Below are 11599 nucleotides of genomic sequence, written 5' to 3' on the forward strand. Positions count from 1 at the left end.
TCATGACTTGGTCTTACATTTGTTTATAAGATGGTTGAAATCTTTATACGTTTGAATTCTTCCCTTCTCCTTTCAATTTATGCATGTTGTATGTTAAAGATTTAAAACCATGTTTTAGTATCATCCATATCTAAGAAATATTGATGTGATAAATTGAATAAGTTGAAAATGAATGATGATTTTTCTCTTGAATATAACTTGTGATATTTTTTATATAAATCATCATTTTGATTTCTCGACATTCGATACATGAGATTTTATTATAAATCAAAATTTCTCATTAATTGATCTTCTACGATTTTACTTGATATTCTCTTGAGAGGAGATTTTCTAAATGAATCATGATTTTTCCTTGTGAGTTCTTGGAGTTATTACTTGATTTTTCTTTTAAAACAAAATCTCTTCTTTGTACTCCTATGATTTTTCTTGATATTTTATTTAAAGAAGATATTTACTATATGAATCATGTCTTTTGGTATTCAAATGATTTTATCCTTCATGACATGATTTCTTTGTTTTTATGGCTTGCATGGCTTGAAATATTTTGGTATAATGCATGCAATGATGAAATATTCATAAAGTTAAAATGATGTATGCAATACTTATGATAATGATGTACATGATGTATTTATTGCATATGATATGTATCATGAATGCTTTAAATGATGAATGTTTGGTATCATGATCAACACGTTGATAAATGCTTAAAAATTTTAATGTTTGAGTATCATGTATGATATGCTTATTAATGATGATTGATTTATTTTTCGGTATCGTGCATGAAAAATAAGGTTATTGAAATTGTGTATGTTTTAATTTGAATATATAATGATGCACAAATAAGAATGATACTTACCTTTGTCATAATATGAAAATTGATATAAGGGTCTTCCCTTCTTTTTGACAATGACAAAGGGGGAGCAAGAATTTCTAGTGTGGACATCATGAAAAGAGGCAAACTAACTAGCTTGCACAATTCAAGATGAAAGCAAAAATTGCACTTCTCAAAAGAGAAGATGCAAATGTAACATTTGCCAAATTGTTTGCTTGCTTCATGTAAAATATTATCTCTTGCTAGTTTGGAATTTTTGCCAGCTTGTATGTTGCAAAACTTGATCACTTTTTCAAACATTTTGCTAGCTTACACTTTGCAAAGAAAGCAAAAATGACACTTCTAGAAGAAAGAGCTTGTTATTTTGAACATCACAAGCTTGCCTATCTTAAGAAACAAAAATTGCAAAAGTGTTATCTTGCCTATCTCAAGAAGCAAAACTTGCAACTTGCACATTGCAATAGGAAGCAAGAATTATGAGCTTACACAAGAAAGTTATCTTGCATTTGCTTTCGAAATTTTTGCTAGCTTGTATATTGTGAAACTTACATATCGTAAAAATTGCTAGCTTGTAGTCTAAAGAAAAGCAAAAAGTTGCTATCTCAAAAGAAGCAAATGTGCTATCTTGCCTATCTTAAGAGGCAAAAATGCTAACTTGCACATCTAGCAAAACTTGACAAATTTGCATATTTCAAGAAGCAAGAGTTGCTTTCTTGAACATCTCAAATATTGCTAGCTTGCATGATGTAGAACTTGCTATCTTGAACATTACTAAAAATGCTATCTTGTATGCTGTAAAACTTGCATATCTAAAACATAATAGCTTGAATGTCCTAAGCATGATGCATTACTTGCTAAATTTTCTAGCTTCTGCATGATGATAAAACTTAATATTATGTTTTTCATGCAATGAGTTGAACTTATATTATAAACACAAAGAATAGTTGTGCTTCTCCTTTTTGTTGATGACAAATGGGGAGAAGTATGTTGATGACATGATATGCATAAGTCTATGCATGAGTTCATAATGACGTGTTGCAAGTATTCATGATGAATATTGCAATGACTTGAATTCAGTTTGAATTCAAGGTTCTATCAATATGGCATATTGATAAGGGGAGTTTGTTTAAACTCCGGGAGTCAAGTTTAACTCCGTCATCAATTGGTTGTCATCATCAAAAAGGGGGAGATTGTTGAATCTCGTATTTTGATGATGAAACCAATTGATAATTATGTTTATGTTTAACTGCATTTTGAGTGATACAGGTCTACTCGATCAGGATTAGACAATTAAGGCAGGAGGAATTGACGTTGCGCCGGAGGAGATTTCGTTAGGATATTGGATTGCAGAAGGCTTCGGACGTCGGGCATCGGGCCAAGAGCGGAATTGCGCCAAGGATATCGGCGTTGCGGAGGTCAACCGCTGATTGGGCAACAAGCCGCAAGAGAGGATGATGCGCCGAAGAATCGGATGAAGCGCCAACCAATGACGTGCCGAGCAACAATGTCAATTCGCTTTATAATAATTGTCTAGATCAGAGTAGAGTTTTTGCTTGTGTGTGCATGATTAACTACGATAACGACGAAGACATAAAGCAAAACAAAGTGTCGGAGTCAAGCACGAAGGATTCATTGCGAGTTCGAGAGTTCGACGGAAGTCCGAAGGTTCGTCGGGAATGCTGCCATAACTAGCCAAGAATGAGTAGGGAGCTTGCCGAAGGGTTTTTCGGAAGCTCACCGGAAGGTTCGTTGGAAGTTCGCGGAGCTCGTCGAAAAAGATCGGAGCTTGCTGAAGAAGCTCATCGGAACTCGTCAAGATCAAATCGTGAAGTCTAGGAGCTTGCCGGGAGTCCGCAGAATGGTTTCCGAGAGTTTATCGGAAGTTCGCCGGAAGCTAGCTGGAAGAAGTCTTGACTTACGGACTTTGTAATAGCTTAGAAAATGTCTTTAAATTCGTAGTTAGCATGTTAATTAGGATTAGGATTAGGTATTAATCTTATAACCCAAGTAGGGGCCAATTGGGCCCGAGTTCGGATTGGTTTGGGCTAAGTTTGGAGCCCAACCAGTGAGCTGAATTGGCCTAGGCGGTGGCACCGCCTGGGCTGGGCGGTGGCACCGCCAGCATCGGGAACATAAGAGAATTCAAATTTTTGGAGCCCAAATTTGAATCCTCTTGAGGCCTATAAATACCCCTCAAGTCTCAGCTGAGAACATAACTTTTTGAGCAGCAAGTGATTGAGAGAAAAGTCTTAGAAGAGTCTTTGTCTTTCTTGTTTTCAATTTGCTAGTGTTCACCTCCTTCTTTCTTGCTAAAAATCTGTAAGAGAGTGAACCGCTTGTAAAAGTTGTAAGAGGGGTATTTACCCTTCCCTTTCAAGAAATTTGCTAGTGGAAGGTGGGAGCCTCATCGAAGAGGGGCCTTGCAAGTGGATGTAGGTCATTTGACCGAACCACTGTAAAATCGGCGTAATCTCTGGTTTGCATTTACTTATTGTCATTTATATTACTGCAAATCATTTGCACTTTAATGCTATACTACTTTGTCTCCGTCTTACTTATCTCTTCAAGTTAAAACGCAATCGAAACGGTTTTAAACGAAAACGTTGCTTTTATCGTACGAAGTTTCCGAAAAGTGTTTAAATCGTGAAAAGTTTATTGCACTTCACCGCTGCACTAATTCACCCCCCCCCCCCCCTCCCTCTTAGTGCCGCTCCGATCCTAACAGGGATGTGTTGAGAACTCTTAGGGTTATATCTCCTCTTGGGAGGTGATCACTCACCATAAGATTAAGGGCCGATTAGATATTATGGACTTACACAGCATAAAGTTTGTTTTGCAAGAAAAGATAATATTATAATATTTGAATAATTCTGATAGTACGTGAGTTGATGTGGTTATGACAATGTATAGATGTATTAATCCTCGGGTTTTATACATTTCTTCTAAAGATAGTTATAAGTTATATGATGACTTTTTTTTTATATTTGTGGGTGATGGATCCTCAACTAGAGCTTTTTTTCAGATCCTTAAATTATGAAATTATCAAATTATCTAAAGCTTACTTTTTATATATAATGTGCAAAACTCTTGTGTGATTTCAAATTTATATCATAATGGATCTTAAAATTTTCATAAGCAAAACTTTCAGTTTAGGAGAATCTTATCCAAGGTCATTTGTTGATGAGATATTGCCCTTGGACCATATGATTACTTTTGGTTTTGGAAACCATAGGAGAAATGTATCATTTCACGTAAGTCCATTTATCGATATTTGTATTGCTAAAGGGATGAATCTGTATTTAGGATGGTATAAATTGTGAAAGCTACTAATGATACATAGGGTGTGTGTCATATGAATATGTATTTTGTACATATGATTTATGAAATCTAATTGAACAGAAATATAGTATCTATTTTAGTTCATTTCAAGCATAGCACGAAGGTGAGTGGACTAACGAGGATGTGTAGGCAGAGGAAAATCCTGGATTACTTTTTGGGTTTGTTATTGTCATTACTCTAAGGTGGCTATGGTAGGTGAGGAAGATTATCTTTTATGTCTAAGTTGGTGTTTTTTATGATGTCATTTCATTCGTCTTGACTTATGACATAGTTAATTAACTTGATGTTATTGAGCAATGACAAGTCGAAAAATAAGTGTTCTAGTATATTGAAAGGAGGAGTATTTTGTATTGTGTAGTGATCGTCGTCAAAGTTGATCTCTAGATTAAGTTTCAAGATAGTGTTAAATTGATTCACGTGGAATAGACTAAGAGATGTTAGTTTGAATTCTATATATGATGAGAAATTTAAGTAAAAATATTTGATATGTCATTGAATGTTTTGATTCATTTCTTATATATATATATATATATATATATATATATATATATAGCTGTATTCACCTTAACAAATCTTTCGTCCAAGCCGAAACCAGACAAACGCTTGGGCGAGCAGCAGCCGACCATCATCGATTGATGCGACACAAAGCAACGAACCACTCTCTTCTTCTTTCTCCTCCTCCTTCACTGTTCCACGGACGACAGCATCTACTTTTGGTTGGAAGAATCTGTGAGTGGATTTATTGCGCGGTCGGTTGCGTTGGACGTATCAAAAGATATGGGCTCCGCGTGAAAACTATTAAAGACGCAGTCCATCACATGCCGCCATGTGAGAGGATGCGACCGACCGCCGCCGAGCTCTCTCCTCAGCCGCTCCGAGCCACTGCCTTCTGCTCTCTCCTCTGCAGCTCCGTGAATTCGCTCTCGCAGCTATCACCACATGCAGTCCCCTTGTAGAAGCGTATGGCACATGATGATCCCGGTCAACTCCACTCCTTCATCTACAATCCAGCGATCAAACGCTTGGTGGGTTGTGACATGTGCGGTCGTATGAGGCTCATGTGCGAAGATACAGCTCCAGAACATGAAGGTGAGATTCTTGACCGATCTGTGTTGGTGTCTTCACCTCCATAACGGAGGACCGTCGAGCGAGCATTCAGAGGCATTCCTGCGCAGCTTTACATAAACAATTCCTTCGACGCCCTCCACCATCTTATAATAACCCAACATTCTTGTCCGCATTCATTGTGCCTTCATCATTACCGGCCACTGAGCCAAGCCAAGCCATTCACAGGCTGCTCAACGCAAAGCCGAAGACCGACGTATTATATATCGAGTCCGTGGACTGTGGCATTCAAGAAGGAAGTCATCATCACCATGGCCGAGAGGGAGTGCGGGAGAAGGAAACCGACGGATGCCGCCGCCCAGTGCATGCCGAGGCTGTGGCGCAAGAGCACGGCCGCCACGCCGGGGTCGCTCCTAGAGCGTTTCCGCGTGGTGGTGTTCAAGCTCATCATGCTGTCCGCCATGTCCAAAAGCGTGCGCACGAGCCGGGAACGGACGCCGCCCGGCGGCAGTGGCTGTCAGCGCCATCATTCCGACTCGTACCGGAGCGAGGCGGTGGAGGACTGCATCGAGTTCTTTAAGAGGTCGGCTGAGGGGGCCAAGAGCTCCGGCGTCGGGGACGAGGAATTGGAGATTGGCTTCGCTTCGTTGCCAGTCATGTAAAGTGTGGGTGCGTCGTCTCTTTTGCTTTTGCTGCTAGTTTAAGCAGGTGAACTCGATGGGTTAGCGACTGGTTGGTTGTCTGAGCTCGTGGTTCCTGCAACAGTGTATAATACTGGGGTTGTAGATAGTTCATGCACTCTGCTGCTGTAATTCTAGTCTGCAGTTCTACTTGTGTTTGATCGCAAGCTACACTTGCCATTGAACCATCTGATACATCGCATGAGGTCACTGCACCGGCAAATGGCATTCACGTTGATGTTTGGTTGCACGTGGTATTATTACCGACATCTGCCTCTGTGAAACTTCCTCGTAGCGTTCCGAGCGACTACAGTAGCGCCTGCCGCTAACTGCCACCTTTTACGGCACTCAGAGAATACCCGCCTGGGCCCACCGCGTTAACCCGCGTATCACCGTTGGTGCCTTAAGATATAATTTCTATCTTTTAGATTATGTGCGATAGGTAAGTAATATATATTACGAATATAATTAGATTTTAATTATGATTATAAATCAATAAAAAAATTAATTATAATATTTTTTAAAAAAATATCTTGATGAAAGGATCTTTCATAATTATTTATCCTATAACTTTTACTCAATATGACCTTTTAGGAATTGAATATGTGATATCACTAAAATATTATATATTTTTTTTTATCTTTCCTTAGTAGTACCACCTCCTTTTTGTTTCTATATATATTAACTATAGCGGTTCTATGAAAGATAAAAAAAAAAAAAGTCGAGTCTAGTTTTCCTTGCATATCAGTATTACTATAGTTTTCGGATCCAACAATGATGCACCTGTAGATCTGATAAAAGTTTTTTGAGAACCATAACTGTTTTTCCCTTATAAATTTATTTAATTAATTTTAATTTATATCCTTTTAACAATTATGTTATTCAGAAATCATAAATTTTCATTATATCCTAAGTAAAATTATAGTTTTATCCTTCAAAAATTAAGAAATTTCTAATTGATATCGTCAATTATAAATTTAATTAATTTGATTTATTTTAATCAAATATTTTTAATCGACCTTAATCATGATTATATCTTGACTACTTGATTAAATTTAGATTTAATCAATTAAGTCTTAATCAAATAAAAAAAAAATCAAATTTTGATTATTTTTTATCTTGATCAATTTTAATTTTAACGGGCGTAATTGAATGAATGGTTGGCCCAAATATATAAGTCTAATTTAGATAGCATAATTCTAGACCTACCCAATTAAGTAAAGTTGATTGGTATAAGATTTCACGCGTAATTAAAAAAATTATAAATTATAATTTTCTTTAATAGTTTTTTCATATGATATATTGATAATATTTTGCATATGATAAATAAAGATTCAATTATTATTCTTGGATATTTATTTGATTATTCACATGCATATATTTAAAATTATAAAATAATATTTAATTTTTACATAAAAACATGATTTATGTTTCATTATGATCACACTTATCATATATATTTTTTTTATGATGATTAATATTCAATAATTAGTAAGATTATTATTATTATTAAACTATTTCAACATGAACTATTTTAAAAAAATTATGAATATTGTTTGTAACGTATATCTATTAGTTTTATTTGATTGGTAGTTGATAAAGTGGTATAGTAGGCTTATGGAATGTGGATCAGAATAAAAGTTTTATCATTTATATTTTTTTTTTAAATTATTTTATTATATTATATTATTCTTGTAGTCGTTAAAATGATATAAATAATAACTAATAAAATTATATTAAGAATTAATCATAAATTATATTAAAATATATATATATTTATAATGACATACATAATTAGAAGATTTAGATAATCACAAAGGAGAATCTACTTCTAAATAATTATATGATGTGATAGGATGAAACTATTTTGGATATCCTTATAGTTTAGGATTGTATACCCAAAAGTAATAATACTATTCCATGAGGATTATATCAATTTTCTATAAATAATTTTATATGAATAATAGATATGTCAATATTTTACTTAAAGATGAAATAAAGATAATGTCAATTGGTCAACATTACCTAAAAAACTCAAAGCATCAATATTATATTATTACAATGGTACTTCCTTTATTATATTCTTATAAATATATATATTATCTAAATTAAATTATTATAAATAGTTTGAGTATATGTAATTTATACTAGATGTGTTAGACCCTGATTAGATTAGTTAAAATGATTACAGACTTAATTATTGAAATTTCTATAAAATAAATAATTATGATAACTAATCAGGAAAAATCTAAAAGACTTAGTTTTATAATAATTGGTAATAGTACTTAGACTTCATTACAATTTATAATTAGTATAATAAAACATTTTAAAGATTAATTTAAATTTACTAACAAGTTATTAGCTGATATATTAACGAAAGAACTAACTAAAATTTAGTATGATGGTATTTGAAAAATTCAAGAGTATATCCTTAATATGGTTAACAAAACTATAAGCTCCAAAATATTGAGTGTGAATATAGTTGAGTACTTTTTCATATAATTTACTTTTAATTTTATTTCTTCTTAGTTTTGCTCATTTAAAATTTACTATAATAAAATTAAGGATAAGTAAAATTTTAATGAGCTAATTAGTATATATGTTTAGAAAAAATTAAAATTAAAGTATGAAAAATGCATAATATTTTGGGTACTACTCAAAGAGTGGGTAACAATAAAAAAAATTGAAGCATAAAAAAATTATATAAATATTATATAAACTCATAAAAAGAAAATATTCACAATAAAGTGCTATCTCTATTATAGGTTTAAAAGGAAAATATATTATTCTAACCTTGTATGTTTCAAATAAAATATTATAGAAATTCTTTTCTAATACTTAGGTAGATTGATTTTGATGTCTTAATATATGTTATCAATAATATATATTCATTTTATATAAAAAACAAAACAGAATGAAATATTTATCGTTATCAAGAATTATCTTAAAGCGAAAGTAATAGTAGTTAGTACTTATCACTTATATTTAATGAATCTTGAGGATATATGTTCTTATAATTCTAAAAATTTAGATTCTTTATCTAGAATTGTCAAAATATTATATCTCTTAGTGATCGTAAACTCGGTATGATTCAATAAAAGTTCATATTTAAAATTTATATGATAGTCCATGCAAAATTAATGTGAATTTTGAGTTTATAATAATTCTGTAAACAAATATTGGGATGAAATATAGTTTCATAAACTTCTTAAGATTATATGGTTATATTTGTGGATCACTCTATATTTATGTTTATGTAAAGAGAAATATTTTATCACCTTTATAGATAACATAATAAAAGATGACTACATATATTTAATTTATGTAAGGTTTCAAGCTATTGGCATATTTAAGTGTACATAAATAAAATCAAGAGATAATTATATAGAACAAATAAAATTATCAAATCTGATTAGGGTGTTAAATTTTATAATAATTATGATGAATCCAATCATAATTCCAATTCTTTTCATTAGATTCCTGAAAAAATAAGGTGTTTGTATTTAGTATGATTTACCAAATATGTCACAACATAATAGGATGACTAAAAGGTAAAATCGTACTCTTATAGATATGATTAGGAGTATGATGAGTTATTCTTTTATATCTTAATCAATATAAGGAGAAGCTCTAAGAACGATTATGTATATCTTGAATAGAATTCTTATTAAGTTAATTTGATTAACTTTTATTGAGTTACGAGCTTATGTATATCTTGAATAGAATTCTTAGTAAGTTAATTTGATTAACTTTTATTGAGTTACGAGCTTATAGGAAACCCAACTTAAGATATTTATATATTTAAGATTTTCCTATAGAGATAAGGATATTTAATTCATAGAAAAAGAAATTAGATTCAGGGATTATTTTTAAATATTTTTATTATTTATCAAAAAAAGTTAAAGGGGTATACATTTAATTATCCTAATTATAGTAAGAAGATGGTTAAATCTAGTAATACGAGATTTCTAAAAAATAGCCAATCAATAAGAGTGATAATCTCAAAATTTAATTTTTTACTCCTTTATAATTCAAGAGATTATTATTACCTAAATTATTAAATAATTTGATAAAAGCGAACAACAAAATAACATTAGTGAACTCTCACAATATTATCACTAATAATCTTATAGAATAGCTATAATCGATAGTTTTAAGAATATCTCAAAGGGAAAGAAACTTATCATTTGTGATTATTATGTTATATATCTATAAAAAATAAACTTTTATTATTTTCATAAATTATTAAAAGTAGTGATTTTGAAAAATGATATAATGCAATAAGAGAAGAGTTAAAGAAATAGTGTCTAAAAACTCATTGAATTTTTTAATAATTATAAAAGAATTTATTATATAAATATCACTTAAAGGATAATATCAAATAATATAATGGTCAGACTTATGATAAAAAATTTTACTTATAAAGAATGAATCGACCATAACGATATATCTTCTTTAATTTTTTTAAATGAACTCACTAAGAATTATCATAACATTAATGACTCATAATAATTTTGAGTTATATCATAAGTATGTGAAAACAAGTTTTCTGATTGAGGATCTAGATTTATATAAGTTAACCTAAACGATTCAAGAAAATTAAAAAAAAATTGTTATATAATTTTAGAAAATTTATTTATGACCTTTAAAACGCTTATGGACAATGACATATAAAATTTCTTAATATCGTTACCTCTTCTAGTTTAAAAAAAATACTATTAATCAGTATTTATATATAAAGATCAGTGAAAGTTTATTATATCGGTCTTATATATGAATAATAATTTACTTATCAATAGTAATCTTGATTTATTATACTAAACCAAAAATTTTTCATATAGAATTTTAAAATATTTGATATGAATGAAACATCTTATATTATTAGCATTGAGATATTTATCTCAAAGACTATATCAGAAAGGATATATTAATTGAGTATTAGAGAGATGTAATATACAACTTTATTTAGCAAATGATAAAAATAAAAATTTTAATCAAAATAAATATTTTTTAAATAACTTGGTAAAGAATCAAATAAAGAAAAATATTCTTTATGTATACGGAGTTGGAAGTCAATTATATGCTCAAACTTATACTATATCAAATATCAATTTTATAGTTAAAATATTAGGTAGATACTAGAGTTATATAGAAATTAAATTATAAAAGACTATAAAAAAAGTAATAAGATATCTGGAAGGGACGAAAGACTATATGCTTACATATATAAAATTAAATTAGTTTGAAATGATGATATTATTCATGTATTGATTTTGTAAATTATTTCGATAACAAGAAATTTACTTTATGATTTATATCTATATCAATCGGAGGAAAAATATTTAAAAAGATAAAAATAATATATTATTATATTATTAATAATAGAAGATTGATTTCGTGACAGAGGCTACTGATCAAGTTTTATAATTATAAAATTTTATATTAGGATTTGATAGGATCAGATTCAATTGCAAAGTTAGTGAAACTATTTTGTGATATGTCATAGTAGTTTTTTCTCTTTAAGTCCTATTATATAACTCTGTACATTATGACATAAAATAATTAATGATTAGAATGGTAAGTGCTATTATATAACTCTATGCAGTATAAAATACTTAATGATTCGAAAAAAAAAAACAATGTCAATTAGGTACGAGATGGGTTTCGATAGAAAAAGAATACA

The sequence above is a fragment of the Musa acuminata genome, chromosome BXJ2-5 (assembly GCF_036884655.1).
Source record: "Musa acuminata AAA Group cultivar baxijiao chromosome BXJ2-5, Cavendish_Baxijiao_AAA, whole genome shotgun sequence".
NCBI classification, from domain to species: domain Eukaryota; kingdom Viridiplantae; phylum Streptophyta; class Magnoliopsida; order Zingiberales; family Musaceae; genus Musa; species Musa acuminata.